Here is a 16,758-nt window from a genome sequence, read left to right as displayed (position 1 = left end):
ATACTAAGTATGAGGAAATGCTAAGTGGAACAGAGAAGCTAAAACCTTGTGACTAGAATGATCAGAAGCAGCATTCTGGACTGAGAGTCTCTTTACAGATATGAATTACAGTGTGCCCTATGGACACCACTGCTCCTGTTGGTTGGGAGTCAGTTTGGCTGTGAGCTTTTGACTGAGTAGAGTTTCCTTTGCAAGGTTTTGAGTCCTGTAACATGGTTTCTTTTGTTGTTGCCATTTTGGGCCCAGGGTGATGGAGCTGACAGAGGTGATTAGACATTAGTCAGTCCAGCAGTCATAATCTTCTGTTAAGGTATAGAAGGTGCAGACGCTCTTGCGATCCCTTGATCAGGCAATGGGGTAATTAATCAGGTGCCAGTAACTGAATCAAGAGGTGTTGCAATGAGATCTTGGACTTGGCTCACTGATGAAGCAGAGTGTTGCTTGTGATCAAACCATGTTTTAAGCATTTCTATCAGGAGGACTCTGTTGGAGTTGCTTGCTTTTTCCTTTTCCTGCTAGTTACACCTTCTTAGAAATCTATGTCAATTCCACTTCTGTGTTGAAATTGGCAAGGAGCGTCCGTTTATTTCTCATTGGAATTCAGGTCAGGGATTGTTTTAGGTTTGGAGAAGAATTCCTTATTAGCTTTGTCTGTTGCTTCCAGGATTGGAGGATATACGCTGATGGCTGTTATGTGCTGGATCCATCACAGTCATGGGAAGGGTCATAAGGCATTTGATTATCCCACAGAGCCGTCACAAAGACTCTACTCGTTAATTTTTGATGGCAAAACCCCTGAACCCGGACCTAATGTTGAATTTTTCATTTTCCAGTAACAAGCATTTCTGGCATTTTTATTTTACATTTCCAGCATTCCGAACATGTTCCTTTCGAAGGTTTAGATAATTATTTTGCATTTACACCTCACCTTCAGTTCTGATGCCTTTCACTTATCACACTTGTTATTTAATCTCTTTTTTCCTTCCATCTAATTGTACATCTCCCCTTTTGCACTCTCCTTCCCATTTACCTTCCTCTGCATCTTAAAACCTGTTTATCTCAAACTTTCTTGGTTCTGAGGAAAGTTGAACATAATGAAACCTAAGCATTGTTTCTCTTGACTCAGATATTGTCTGGCCTGCTGAGTATTTCCAGCATTTTCAGTTTTTATTTTGCATTTTCAGCAACCAAAGTCTTTTTTACTTTCATAGCTCTGTTTTTCATTTCCCTTTTGCTTTCTTTTCCTTTTAATTGTTGTGATTTTATATTGTAGTAAGTGCTGTCACCAGGCAAGCATTGATTCAACTGGAATAGACTGTTTTTGGTGGCACAAAACAGGATGTCCTCCTTAAGCGAAATGCTGAAGCATTTGTGAAGTTATGCCCCATGTGTTGTTTGTGTAAATGTTTAATCTTTAACAGTTCAAAGTGAATTGATGAGGAAATGACTCTAACAATGTGCTGATAACACTGAATGCTGGATTACTGGGTTTTAGCCAGTAAGAACTTAACTATGAACTGCCAACTAACTTAGTTGGTTATCTGTGCAGACCATGGGCCAAATCATTTATTTTGAAATTTCAGCCTTGTACTGAAATGTATAAATCTCTTTTTAGCAGGGTGTAGAATAGTGGATATGTGGAGGGAGTTGGCTGCAAAGGAACTTCCCTAAAGGAATTTTACAAGGGAAATTTTGCCACAAGAGGAAATATTAATATTATCACCCTATGGTTGTCGAGTTGAAATTATAGACGTGAAAGACCATCTTTTCAGGCGAACCACTTCTATTTTAAAGAAAATAAAGGATAAGCATTTTTGTTGCAACAAAACTGAAGTAAAGACTTGTCCAAATCTTTTGGGAAGTAGAAAGTTTGGATATTTCATTGCATAATGCAAGAGAACCAAATACAATGTTGCTTTTACTGAAATGCGAAAAAGGTCTTCAACATGTAAAATATTGCTGCTGGTATTTATTCAGTGTTGATGGCATCAGTTACTCTCTTAAATAACTCATTTGCTTTTTTTTGTTTTAGAAGTTGCTTTGCATGACCATGTGTCTGCTTGCTTTCTAGTGGAATGGGACAGGAGCAAAGAAGCAGCCTTGCTTGGCATTGCTGACAAATCAAAGTTTGGGAACTGCAAAGGACCGGCCCTTCCCACATTTTAAGTTAACAATTTGCTGGGATTGATAGCTCTGATATGCTGTATAGGAGGCAAACTCACGTATTTGCTTATGCTACGGTGCATACATTATGCCATGTAATGCCATTTGTTTTGTGCTCTATTTGTGAGAGGATGTGGGGAGCTTCACTTGAAGTAGGCATTATTAAAATTGAGCCGTCATACATAAAATAGAGTGGCAGAAGATGTAGGAAGCTATTTCTTTTCTCCTTGCCCAACATTCTCACTTGTGCATTTTCAACATGGAAAGACTCGATAGTGGAGAAATTCTGGCAAATTTTCCATGTGTATTGCATGGACATTGTGACGAGTTGAAGCAAAATTCTCTTCTGAGATTAGTAAACTCCGAACTCTTCAGTTGGAATTGAAGACTGTCAGGGTCCATGCAGCACAGCTGCTCAGGTGGTAAATTCACTGAGCCATCCTTTTTGATTCAAGAAAGAGTAAGTATAACCTTTTCAGTTTGGTGTCATTAAATTATGAGTCATTGGATTTTCCAGAAGCAATTAAAAAAAAACGTCTTTTGCCTGACTGTGTGTTGCCGTGCATCTGAATGAATTATACTGGAGCCTGGTGCTGTGTGCAGAAAGAACTATAATCTTTTGATCCATAAATGCATGCATCAATGGTATTTCCTTATGTCATTTTAATTACATAACTAAGAAATTATTCTTTACCGTGTGATGCAGTTAAATGGGATCAATTGTCACTGAGCACAATCATTCAGATTAGGATGCATTGTTTCTCTCTCTGCTTTGTAAACAGCAATTTGGAAACTTGACTGAGGTTTGCTGTCTTTTCTGAACTGTGATAAAAATGAGTCATTGTGCACCAAGATTATAGGTAATCATTCTCAGTACAATCATTTGATTTTTGCATTGCATTTCTTGGAGACAAATAACAATATCAGGAGGTATGATTAGTATGTTTGTGGATGACATGAAAATTGATAGTATTGTGGTTAACTAGGTTGTCTGAGGCTACCTCAGGATATTGATCAGATGGAAAGTTGGGCAGAGTGTTGGCAGATGGAACTTAATTCAGACAAATGTGAGGTGATGAATTTTGGGAAGTTATATAGGGGTAGGAGACGTATGGTAAATGGTAGGGTGCTGAGAAATGTTAATGAACAGAGGAAACTTGGGGTTCAAGTTCATAGTTCCCAGAAAGTGGCAACATGGGTAGATAGTGTGAAAAAGGCACATGGCAAGCTTGCCTTTATAGACTGGGGCAAAGCAAGTAAAAATTGGGATGTTATATTGCAACTTTACAAAACATTGGTTAGACCACAGCTTGGAGTATTGCATGCAGTTCTGGTCACCACAATATGTGAAGGATGTGGTTGAGATAGAGAGGATACAGAGGAGGTTGACCAGGATGTTTCCTAGATTGGGGGACTTTAGTCATGGGGAGAGATTGGATAGGCTAAGCTTGTTTTCGCTGGAGGAAAGGAGGGTGAGGGGTAACCTGATTGAGGTTTTGAAAATTGTAAGAGACATAGATAGGATAGATAAAAATTTTTTTTTCTGATGGTAGGGATATCAAAACCAAGAGGGCACAGGTTTAAGGTTAGAGGAAGGAATTTTAAAGGGGAATTGAGGAGAGAGTTTTTTATGGAGTGAATGGTAGATAACTGGAACATGTGACCAGAGTGGGTGGTTGAATCAGATACATCACTACGTTTAAGAGACATTTAGATAGGCATTTGAATTGACAACGCAAGGAAGGATATGGACCTAATGTGGGGAAAAAGGGATTTGTGTAACTGGGTAAAAAGGTCGGCATGAATGTGGTGGGCTGAAGGGCCCATTTCTGTGCTGTGTGACTTTACAACTCTCCATGACTCATTTTCAGGATCGTTTAGTGAATGCCTTTTGATGTCAGTATGAAATCTTTTTTACCAGACACCACAGTTTCTGAAGCCATTTCTGTTGCCTTGAATGTGGTTGGAGTTCATTTATATTGGGAAAATGTGTGCATTTTTGTCTGAAATTTCTTTATCTGCCTATTTCATCCATTCATGCCTCAAAAACTATCCGTTGAGTTTTCCAGGTGGTCATTTAAAACGTGTAGCTTTGACCTGGCTCTCCAACAGGGAAAGGAGGTAGGATTGGGAATACCAGCATTGCACCTGAGTACTCGACATTTACACTTGCTCTCAATAGCTGTTGTTAAAGGGCAATTAGTGGAACTTCGCACACTATTTCCTGTTTGCCTTTTTGAAAACAGACCGTGAAACTGGCTTCAGTTTTATGGTTAAGGTTAGCCAAATCAGCCCAAATTGTAATTTGAAATTTTGCCCAAACAATTCGTCATTATTGAAAGTCGTCAAATCTCTGTCTACCTGAATGGCAGTCTAATTCCGTGAGTAGCTAAGCCACATGGACCTGAAAGTTGCTGGCTTCAGTTCTTACTTATACTTGGATAACGGAGGGTAAACTTGGTTCATGTCCCTGATTTGATGGTCCTGTCACCAGGATTTGACAACATTGGATTGATTTGTGAATTATTTTGTGGTTCAATATTATGCTGTATCATTAAGGGATATGATATGAATAATGGCCATGAGTAGGAAACTAGTCTATGAACAGAGACAAAAGAGACTGCAGATACTGGAATCTGCAACAAAAACAGAACGCTGGGAGAACGTAGTGAGTCTGACAGCATCTGTGGACGTAAGGTGTAAGTGTATGTTTTGGTTGAGACCCTGCATCAGGGCTGAGAGGGAAGAGGCAAAGCTGCCAGTGTGCATCCATCCCCAGGTTACTAACGTCCAACTTGAAGGCACCCATACATACACACGAGCTCCTATAATTTTACTGAATTCAAAAGTCCAGCGTACATGCATGTGTCCGTTCCTATAAATGGCAGAACTAGTTTCCTCTCTGTCCACTTTTAGCAATTGTTCTTTCTTTTTTTATCAGTTGTGTGTTTTTTTTTGTGCCATTCATACAATAATGTGGAGATAATGGTTACTATATTGAGTGATTTATGTGTATTTTCTGACTTGTGGACTAAATTGACTTAAGGATTCTGCAAGAAAAAACAGAAGCCATTTGCTTCTTGGGAACTGCCTGTATTGGCATTATGGAGGTGATGGTAGTGGATGCAGTAGGATAGAGACTGGTAAGCGATAGGTGGAAACAGATGGAGGGGGATGGTAGATGAAATCAGGTGAAGGAAGGGATGGGAGGGATGACCGAAGGGATGGGAGGGATGACCAAAGGGAAAAGAAAACAAGGTTGGACAGGTGAGCGTGTGTGGGAGGAGAACACTCAGGGTTTGGGTTGCCTGAAATTGGAGAATTTAGTGTTCATACCATTGGGTTGTTAACAACCACAAGTGGAATATGAGATGTTCTTACAATTTGCATTTGGCCTCTCCATTAGCAATGGAGAAAGCCGAGAGCAGACAGGTTGGTGTGGGAGTGGGAGGAAGAGTTAGAAGGACATGTAACTGGAAGCTCGATATGGCTGTTGCAGATAAGGGTGCAGGTGCTGCTCAAGACAATTGCCTTGTCTCTGCTTGGTCTCATGCCTCCCTCCTCAGACAGAACAGCAATAGAGTTCCTCTGGTCCTCACCTTTCACCCCACCAGCCCCTGCATCCAACAGACCACCTTCCATCATTTCCTCCAGCTCAAACGTGATCCGACCACCAGTGATATATTCCCCATGTTCCCCCACCTCCCCCAAACCCCCCCCCCAACTTTCTGCAAGGACAGGTCTTTTTTGGACTCCCTAATCGTTTCATCCTACCCTGCCTACACCACCACCACCCCCCTCCCCCCCACCAACCCCTGGCACTTTCCCTTGCAACTGTACGAAGTGTAACACCTGTCCCATCTTCCCCTCCCTCCCCACTTTCCAGGGATCTAAACAGTCCTTACAAGTTGACAGAGGGTCCCCTGCACTTCCTCCAACCTGGTCAACTGCATTTGGTGCTCACAAGACAGCCTTTTTACATTATTCATCATTGACAGATATAGATGTACAGACTTTTCATCAGGAATGTCTACAGACTCTCTAATTTTTACTTTCTCAGCCCAGTGGTGTTGAGCTCAGTTGTGCTGTCTAGTCATTGGGCCAACTGAGGACAACTAACTTTGCATAAAGTATCAACCTAAAATACTTGTGATCTGTACACTGCTGGGCAGGCCAGTTGAGTCTTTGGCAGATAAAAACAAAGTTCTGGAAATACTCAGTAGGTCTTGGCAGTACAAAGAAATCACGTTAATGTTCTAGGCCAGTGATGCTTTAGCAGTTCTGCTGCATTAATCCCTGCTGAGTATTCCCAGCACTTTCTGTTTGTATTTCAGATTTCCAGCATCTGAGGATGTTTTAGTTTTGAATCTTTGGAGGGAATTGCTGCTACTTTTATTAATGTCTCCAGAACCCCAGGCAATTTCAGGAAATTTGTGTTTTGTTGATGAAGCACTTGAGGTGAATGATTATTTATTGGTAAGTTTGCTTGATCTAGTTATTTAATTATGTAGCTATTTATGGCCTAAATGGGTATTAATTTAACTATAGCAAACTAGTTTTTTTTTGTGGTTTTGTTGGCAATATTTTGTGCTCAAAATCTGCAGAATCAATTTACTGGAAAGTGGCATGAGCAGAAGATTACAGAGGAAAACTATGCGCTGCACTACTATTAATGATCTATGGGACAGATGAAAGGGTCTGGAAAGAAATATTTCTTTGGCCTGCTCGAGTCTTCTACCCTTAGGCTGTGTCCTATGATTACAACTGTACTTTTATCTTGTTACTTATGCTATTTTATGTGATAATGGGAAGTTTAGAATGCATGTAAGCATATGGTTCATGAGGCTTTTACACTGTACTAAGGCACTTTGCTGTCATTAGGGATCTTCACTGACTATTGTTCATGATTTTTGAATGAATGGTGTAATGGTTGTTGGCCATTTGAGAGTAAAGGATAATTAAATATTACTCACAATTGGAGGACTTTTTATTGAAACTGGCCCCTTGCATTGTTAAATGTAGTATGTTTGCCTTCAACAGGTTCTGAAAACAGCCAGGAACTGTAACAACTTCGTTCAGTTGTGCAAGTTCCATTATAAGGCCGTAAATGATGTTCTTAAGGTCTTGAGGCATTGGGAGATTGATGCTCAGGCCAGAACCCCTTATTAACTTCATCAACTTGCCTCAAGTTTTCCTTTGGTTTTTTGAAGCATAATTAGTATTCAGGCTGCATATTTCACCATCCTCAGTGGCAGCTCTGGAGAGCAACCAGAAGTGTAAGTCTGAAAAATTAAAGTTGTCTATCTCTGCATTGATCATAGGGCAAAAATTATACAAGTATTGCATGCATGCTTGCATCTCTGTCACCTACTGACGTCCTAAACCCTTTATCATCCATCCATCATTGGTAGCCAAGCATTCAGGTGCCTTTGTCCCAGGATTTGGAATTCCCTTCCTTATCCTCAATCTTACTAGTTCTTTGAAGATTCTGCTTGAGACACCCCGTTGACCAAAGGTTTGACTACTTTTCCATAAGGCTCACATTTGTTTGATAGTACACCTGTTAACATTTTAATTCATCAAATATGCGAAATAAACATGTTGTTATCGTTGGGATATATCAAAATAAAGGTTAATCTAAAATTTGTACTTGCTGTCTGTACTTTTGTGGTGTTAATTTTATAGCCTCAGTTTAATCCACCTGCTATTGGGATTGTCTTTAGCTACAAAAAGTCTGCAATGTTTAGACAGATGATCCTGTGTGTGCTCACTTCAGTGAAAAATTTAAATCACTAAAGGGTATTGATGGCTTTGTAATTATATGTATTTTTTTGGCTAAATTTAGGCAGTGGCAGAAAACTTAAAATCAAAACCAAATTTCCCCTCTACCCCATTAAGGATGCTGTTAAATTAATTGTTAGTGGAGAAAGATCCTTTTATGTTTGTGTAATTTATTTACAGTGTTAATCAACAAATATATTAATGTTTCATGTACATGCCAGTAATGCTTCATATACGGTTTTCAACAATTTGAAGTTGCAGTTTTTTTTCCCCTGCAGTTAGGATTTGAGAATATCTCTGGAATTCCTTGTGCCCTTCCAAACTTATTTTCAGTCTTAATTGGTTAAAGATTAAGACAAATTTTGTTCACCTGATATTGATTGTTATAGTATCACAGTATAATTAGATATAGAAAGAGCAGTTTTATTATGGAGGTTTCTGCAGATGTGTTGCATATGATAGTTGGAGCAAATAAAACTGCAGCTACTGGAGACACAAAAGCAGACAATGGAAAATGCCATTGATGTGTTTTTGGTCCCTGTGATGTTCTGAGCTAGTTAGTGGAAGCAGCATTAATGGAAGAGGTGGCAAGGTATTGCTGAACAAGACCTGACCTGCACTTGTTCATGATTTGGGGCTCCAGGGAGAATGAAGAAATGGGTACAATGTTTCTTCATTGTTGTCTCACCTGAGCAGTTTCTCAACAGGGAGAGCACTTTTGCACATTTTAATAAAAGTCCACTTTCCTTGATTTCTATTGTTTACTGTGAATTAACTAAATCTTTGTAATAAAATTGTGGGTAGTTATGTTTGAGTACATCAATTGTGAAATGAAATACGGTTGATGTTGAAAATCAAGAATAGAAATGGGATAATTAATTTTGGCAATAGTGGAGTCGCGCAGCACATCAATGGAACGCAAGAGAGATGCTCAAGCTTCTTGTAAGATGAGATGATTGTTTTGGGTTGTTCAAGTGATTTTGCCTGCTCTTAACGTCTTTGATAAAGGGTCAAGTTCAGCATTTCCACTCCCAGCAGAAATTATTCTTTTTATTTATTTCTCAGGATAGACATTCATTGCCCATACCTACTTTATCCTGAGAAGTGTGGTGAGTCATTTTCTTGAACCTTTGCAGTCTTTTGGTGAAGGCAATCCCTTTATGCTGTTGGAAAGGAAGTTTTAGGAATTAGACCCTATGATATATTCTCAATCAGGAAAGAGACCCGCAGTTCCATGCATCTGCTATCTTTGTCCTTGTAGTGATAAAAATCATGGATTTGGGAAGTGCAGTCAGAGCAGCCTAATCAAGAGAACACAGTGCTTTTTGCAGATGGTACATGCTGCAGATGCAATTCAATGCTGGTGGAGGGAATTCCTGTGCAGGATTGTGGATGGGGTGTCAGTCAAGCTGGCTATTTCTTCTGGATGGTATCAAACTTCTTGAGTATTGCTTTTTAATTTCACTCATCCAGGCAAGGGAAGACTATTCCATCAGACTCAAGAGGTTGGAAAGTTTTTGGGTGTCAAGGAATGATTCATTTGCTGCAGGTACCCAGTCACTGATGTGCTCTGGTAGGCAAGATATAATTCTGTTGAGTTTCTTTCGATGGTGAGTTCTAGGATTTTGATGGTGGGGAGCTTGGTGATGAAAATTACTTTGAATGTCAGTGGCAGGTGGTTAGATATGTTGGATATCTGGTTGGATACGGCCGTAGCCTTGACCTCGTGTGCCATGAGTGTTACATACAACTTATCACCCCATTCTGAATGTTGTCTTAGCTTTGCTGAATGCTGGATTGGTTCCTTCATTTGCTGCTGAATTACATAGGGACTTGAACTTTGTGCAATGATCAGTGAACATTCCTACCTCTGACTCAATGATTAAAGAGAGGTAATTGGGGGGGAAAAAAGAGCTAAAGCTAGTTGGGCCAAGGACACTGTCCTGAACAACACTTGTGGCAATATTATGGGATGTTTGCCCTCTAACTGATGAGTTGTAACTCTAACTATTGGAGTGTTTTTCTTTCCCCCTTCATGCCCATGCACTGCACTTCCGATTTATTTGGCTTGTTTAATTGCACATTCAGTCATATATTGTGAGGGTCAGTCTCCTTTAACTTGCCTCCAGAATTTAGCTGTTTGATTTGTGTTTCAATCAAGATTGTGATAAGGTCTGGAGCCAAGTGGTCCTGATGAAAACAAACTGGGCATAATTAAGCAGTTTATTGGTAAATTCACTTGATAGCGCCTATTGATAATACATTCCATCGCTTTGCTGATGATTGAGAGCAGACTGTGCAGTAGTTAGCAATATTGGATGAATCCTTTCTTTGAACAAGACATTGTGCAGTTTTCGACAATTTTGGCTAGATGCCAGTGCTATAACTGTACTGGAACAGCTTGGCAAGAGGTACAATTCCCAAGCACAGCTCATCTTTACTCCATCCAGGATGTTGTCTGATCCCATGGCATCTGCCAAATGCAATGTTTTTCAGCCATTTATAAACATATGAATTAGGAATGGAAATAGGCCACTCGGCCTTTTGAGCCTGCTCTGCCATTCAATAAGATCATGTCTGATCTGATTGCAATCTTAACTCTGCATTCCAGTCTGTCTTTCACCCACTTCTTATCAAGAATTTCTTAATGCCACATGGAATAAATCAAATTGGCTGAAGACTGGATTCTGTGATTATGGGAATTTTGGTAAATAGCTGAGATGGATCATCATTTGGCACATCTAGTTGAATGTGGTTGCAAATGCTTCATTGATGTCTTTTGCACAGATATGCTGGGCCTTGCCATCGCTGAGGGTGAGGATGATTTTGGAGCTACCACCTCACCAAGCTATTTAATCTCCACCAGCATTCATGACGAGATGTGGCAGGACTGCAGAACTTTGATCTTAACAATTGATTGTGGGATTGCTCAAATCTATTGTAGTTTGCTTTTGCTGTTTAGCACATTTCACCCTTTCTTGCAATTTCACCAGGTTGGCACCTCATTTTTAAGTATGCCTGGCACTGCTGCTGGTATGCCCTTCTGCTCATTGAATCAGGGTTGTCAAGATTGTTCTCCAGGCTTGAATGTGATGATGGAGTGGGATATGCTGACCCATGTGGCTAAGAATTGTAGTGGTGTAGGCTTTTGCTGCTGTTGCTGCTCCATAGCATCTTATGGAGTCACAATCTTGAGCTGCCAGATCTGTCTTGTGTCCATCCAATTTGCATGCATGATGGATGCTTCCCCCATTGTAAGGATGGGGCACAGCAAGTAGAGTATGGTGGTCACTTCTATCAGGTCTGTCCTGGACAGCTGTATATGCAACTGATGAAAAACACTATGATACTGGAGGAACTCAGCAGGCCAGGCAGTGTCTGTGGAGAAAAGCAGGCAGTCAGCATTTCGGGTCAGGACCCTTCCAACTGCTGGATTGGTAATGAGGTGGTCAGATAGGTTTATCTCTGGAGTTGGTTCACTCACTACTGGCTGCAGACCTGTTTTGTCATCTGTGTACTTCGGGATTCAGCTAGCTCTATCAGAGGTGGTGTTACCAAACCACTCTTGGTGATTGCCATCCCCACCTCTCCACATCTTCAATCATTCAGTAAGATCATGGCTGATGTTTTAACCTTTGCTACTTTTTGCACAAACTCCATATCCCTTAATGGTCTTATTTTCCAAAAATCTATTGACCTCTGTTTTGAAAATAGTCATCTGCTGGGCTTCCACAGCTGCTTTGGGTGGAGAACACCAAAGATCTGTGATCCTCTGGGTGAAGAAATTTCATTTCATCCCAGATCTGATGTTAAACCTCTTGTTTTGAGACTGTCACCCCTGCTTCAGGACACCATAGGGGAAATATAATTTCTGCATCAATGCTGTAAAGCCCTATAAATATCTTGTGTGCTTTAATAAGATTACCACTCATTCTTCTAAATTCTTGAGCATTTTGGCCTGCCTGCATAATCTGTCCTCGGGGATGTTACTCCCTCGCATCCCAGGAATTAATGTGGTGAGTTGTTGTATTCTCTCAATCCAAGTATATCCTCCTTTAGGTCAGGAGCCCAGATCTGTACGTGGTATTCCAGGTGCAGCCTCACCAGGACACTCCACAATTACTGTAAAAATGACTTCACAACCATACTCAAATCCTTTTGCTGCAAAGGCCAACTTATCGTTTGCCATCCTAATTGCTTGCTGTACATATGCTGACTTTGAGTGATCTGTGCATAAAGACACCCAGATCTCTCTGAACATCAATACTTTTCAATTTCTTTGTCCGAATTCCAAGTGTTGCTCAAGATAGAGGAGCAGTGATTCATCAGCTAAAGGAAGATGTTAAGGGTAATTGGGAGTTTCATTGCCCATGCATGATCTGATGCCATGAAATTTGATGGTAAAAGGGTGGTGCAACAGTTCAGTCAGCACTAGGGCTAGTAACTAAGAGGCCTGGATGAATAATCCAGCAGCATGAGTTTGAATCCACTCACGGCAGCTGTGGGATTGAAAGTCAGTTAATAAAAGTTGTTTTAAATGTCGGTTTGGTAATGAGGAATCCACTGGATTGTAATAAAATCTATTATTGATATTCTTCTTTACCAGGTCTGGCTGATATGCAACTCCAGATGCACAGACTGTATGGTCAACTCAACTTCCATTTGAAAATGGTGTCATACCGCGATGTTAAAACATAAAGATAGTACAGTTTGCAAATTGAAGGGTAAAATCTTACAGCTGTTTTTTCTAGTGTGGATCCGAGCATAGTGTTTCACTGGGAGGCCAGGTGTGAGCATTTTAGTGTGGCAGAATGCAGTGTCAGGGCTCTCTCAGTGCAGACAGCCAGCTGCACTTGCAGAACTGCTTTGACAGCTGGTGAGGCCCCGCCCCAGTCTCTCCAGCTGTCATGGTTATTGTGTTCATTGTATGTTTTTGTACGTCTTTGACTTTCAAACACTCAGTAACACTTAAGATCTGAAAGAAAGCAAATTGTTGCTTTTGGACCTACTCAAAATAAAAACCAAGACAGAACACTGAAACTCAAATAATAAAAATATCTCTATTTCACCTTTCTCCTTGAAGGCATTATCCCCCATTCATTTTAATGGGGTCAGCTGTGCCTGCATCAGGTTTCATCCCCTTTCCCACAAGTAATAGAAAAACTTTAAAACTTTATTTATACAGCATGGTAAGGCCCTTCCGGTCCAACGTGTCCGCACTGCCCATTTAAACCCATGTTAACCTACCCGTACACCTTTGGAATGTGGGAGGAAACCAAAGCACCCGGAGGAAACCCACGCAGATGCAGGGAGAACATACAAAGTTTTTGCAGACAGCGATGGGAATTGAACCCCAATCATTGGCACAGTAATAGTATCACGCTAACCACTACGCTACCGTGCTGCCCTTAATAAGTTAATCACAAGACCACTTCTCAGATCTTTGGTGAAATTCACCATCGCCTTCAGTGCACCAGCATAAGCTTTGGCTGTTTGTAGAAAAAAAAACGTTTGAAATATAGGACCTCAAACCCATCTGCTGGGTAGCAGTGGTCCCCGTCCTATTGTATGCTTCTGAGATGAGGACTACATACAGAGTCACTTTAAGTACTGTCCCAGCAAGGAAGCCCAAGTTACACTCACTGTGCTCCACTGGGCAGGACATGATATTTCTCTGCCCTACACCAGATTCCTGAAATGGACACTCTGATCTGAGCAGATAGGAAATGATTCCTGTTACTCATCAATCCTGTCAAGCACCTCCTTCCCTCCTGCAGTAGTCTCTCAGTCCTATATTGGCTCATCAGTCACCTCCAAACCCATAAAATTGGACTGGAAATAAGTTATCCTCAATGCCAAGAAACTAAGAAGTTTTTTTTCTGTTATGGTTTATTTCTTGAATAATAATTGTAGCTGATTTTACAAAGCTTAACACAAGTCAACTGGGGTTTAAGTTGAGAATGGAGCTGCAGCATTGATTTGGTGACTTGATGCTCAGGGATTTTCTGCTGCACAAGTGCAAGACATTAATTTTGTCCATTATTTGACGTGCAAAGTGATTTTGACCTTGGATTTTAAATTCCAAGTAGAAAGTTACTCTGATCAGTTTTCCTGAATAGCTGGTGAATGTCTCACAAGGTAGTTGTCAAGGTTCTTTGCAAGTTGCTTCACATTGTTAGCTGGTGAATGGTATGCACAAAATTAATCATAATCTTTAAGAGCAGAAATATTTGGAAAATGTAGGCAAATAATTTGAATTAAATTTGATTTCCTATATTCTTTATTTTTTGGCGGGGGAATGGTGGGGAGGAAGACACTGACTTGGGAGGTAAACTGCAGATGTAAAGATAAATTAGTGGTGCAGACTGGGATAACTTAACTAAAAAGTGAAATAATTTTTTAAATTGCTAGGTTAATGGGGTTTTGTCACAATGTGTGTATGTAAGAAAAATGTGTTTTTATGTCACACATATTAAAAATAAAGATGTTTAACACCAATTAGTAATCTATCCTGCTTCGAGTCTGTCAGTAAAATCGTTGGTCTATCATGGAGTTGTCTGGGGCTGGGGCAGTGGTACAGAACGGTGGTGGTGGTTCACATAAAATCTAAAAACCCTGAATCTAGACATGAAAAGTTCATTTTTATTAGTTGTATTTTATGAGATAGAAGGGGGAAAAAACAATAAGATCCTGAAAAATCTGATCCTAAAATTGTGTGCTGCTTTAAATGGGTAGTGCTAAAAGGATCATAGTATCTTAAATCATCCAATAATCACCTGATTCACTCCTATTAAAGCAGAGTTCTTGATAAAATTATTTAAGTTGGTATCACTATTTGATCAAAAAGTATACCCCTTTCAGCTACAATTATTAATTCCACAATTACCTGAACCAGAAGGCATATCAAAAATCACCTTGAGCAGAATAATCAAACCATGACAAATTCTATCATTGATAGAGTAACGCTAATTTTTGTCTCCTTTGGTCACAGAAGTACCACTTATGTTCCATCTTAAAAATAGCAGACACAGCTCCATATTGCTTTTTAGTAGGTTTAAAAAGGTATTTCCTAGAGACACACACTCCCTTTCCATTCCTGGATTTTAAACAAAGCATTGCATCCTTTCCCCTCCTTGGTTCTGTCTCACAGAGGCAGAGGCCTTTACCACACAGAAACTCTACCACATCCCAGATCCCAAGTCTAATTATGGCATGCAACCTCTCATCTGTTTTCTCTGTCACACTGATTAAGGTTCCCGGACTCCCACTGAGCTGGTCACTTCATCCATTCTTGGGGCCTCACCATAGCTGCCCCACCACCAGCTGCAGAGGGATATCAGCCAATGTAGTGGTTGGGAAATACTGCTCATGCTAAGCTTCGGAGGTCTTGCCAGATCAACATAAGGTTGACTGTAAATGTGGCAAATGGACTTATATGAGTAGCAGTTGCAGAAGTAAGCCATTGGAAGATGATGCCCTTACTGCCTGCAAGAAAAAGTCTGCTGTGAGAATAAAGGAAGAACTTACTTTCTTCTCCTGTGCCAGGAATCTCAAATTCCTTTGCCTGGGTGTAATTCTGCAGGAACCATTTGATGCTTTGGCCAAGTTGCCACTTTTCATTTTAGATCAAAGTGACATCAGTAACTTAATTGACAGCAAGCCACAACACCTGATATCCACAATCATACAGTTCCAATTAGGATAGCTAGATGGGGCTGTGGGTTTCTCTTTCATCCCTCTGGCATGATCAGCTATATTTAAAATAGGGATCAGGAAGATCCCTGATAAATTATGACTTAGCTATTCCTCAAAGCTCTAAAGATGCATTAAACCTGAAGTTCCAATATTACTCTGTGCAGCACAATTTATTAGCCTTGTTGTCAAGCGCTGTACTATGCATGTAGAAGTTAATCTTTCACCTCAAAAACTGTGAATTGAAAACATAAAACTGTATTAATTTGCATATGTATGCAAATCAGTGCATCAGGCATTACAGCCTCCAACTCTAATATCATAAACCATGAAGCTGTGCAGTCAGCTCTTAAATAAGACTGTTTTTCAAAAAAAAGGCACATGCTGAAAATCTGAAATAAAAAGAGTGCTGTGCATAAACAGCAGGTCCAGCAGCATCTGTCAAGAAAGAGTTAATATTTCTCTTTGGTGACCTTCAATAAGATTCTGATGAAAAGAAATCAACTTGAAATGTTAGTTATGTTTTTCTCTCTCTAAAAATGTCATCTGATCAGCTGAGTATTTACAACATGCTTTGTTTTTATCAGCACAAAATATTGCTGAAGCAGAAACCTGCCTCTGATTTTTAAATGTAGGAACACTAAATGTCTTTGTCGGCAAGGATTCCCTGTCGTAAACATAAAAGCTGCTTGTGTCCAATCATTCCCATTAAAAATAGTATTTTAAATTCTATGTACTTAACACAACTGTTTTCCATGCTTAGATGACTTGCAGTCATAAATGCAAAGGTACAGACATGCATTTTGTTGATTAAGGAAATGCTACACTGTAGCTGAATGAGGATCATTTCCCACTGGTACTGAATCCCCATTTTGAAAACACATTGCCCCTCAGGCATACAGATATACTAATGTGGATTTCATGTCTGCAGGATATGACTTTTTCTGTGCAGCAAGGAATTAAGGTATTAAATATATTTAAGATGGAACTGACTGCATGTTAATTGCTGAGGAGAGTAATAATTTTCTTCCCACTGCTCCCCACCAAAGGCCAAAGATAGCTTGTATCTAAATCAGTCATCTCCTGGAGTTATCAACAATGTATTCTGCTCAACAAAACATT

At 40.1% G+C, this 16,758-nt stretch overlaps 1 protein-coding gene across 5 annotated transcripts in view; it reads left to right on the top strand.

Moving 5' to 3' along the window:
• The window catches only part of rasal2 (RAS protein activator like 2), a 352,406-nt gene that overhangs the window by 20,408 nt on the left and 315,240 nt on the right, over positions 1–16,758 (top strand). The window contains exon 1 of one of the 5 annotated variants that reach the window (XM_052011426.1): positions 6,569–6,639. The exons of the other annotated variants lie outside the window; for them this stretch is intronic. The gene's annotated coding sequence lies outside the window, so the exon portion shown is untranslated. Of the gene's footprint in view, positions 1–6,568; positions 6,640–16,758 lie in introns of those variants that run through there. 5 annotated transcript variants of the gene reach the window in all.

This window comes from Pristis pectinata, chromosome 3, assembly GCF_009764475.1.
Source record: "Pristis pectinata isolate sPriPec2 chromosome 3, sPriPec2.1.pri, whole genome shotgun sequence".
Taxonomy (NCBI): Eukaryota; Metazoa; Chordata; class Chondrichthyes; order Rhinopristiformes; family Pristidae; genus Pristis; species Pristis pectinata.
This window is presented reverse-complemented; position numbering and strand designations above follow the sequence as displayed.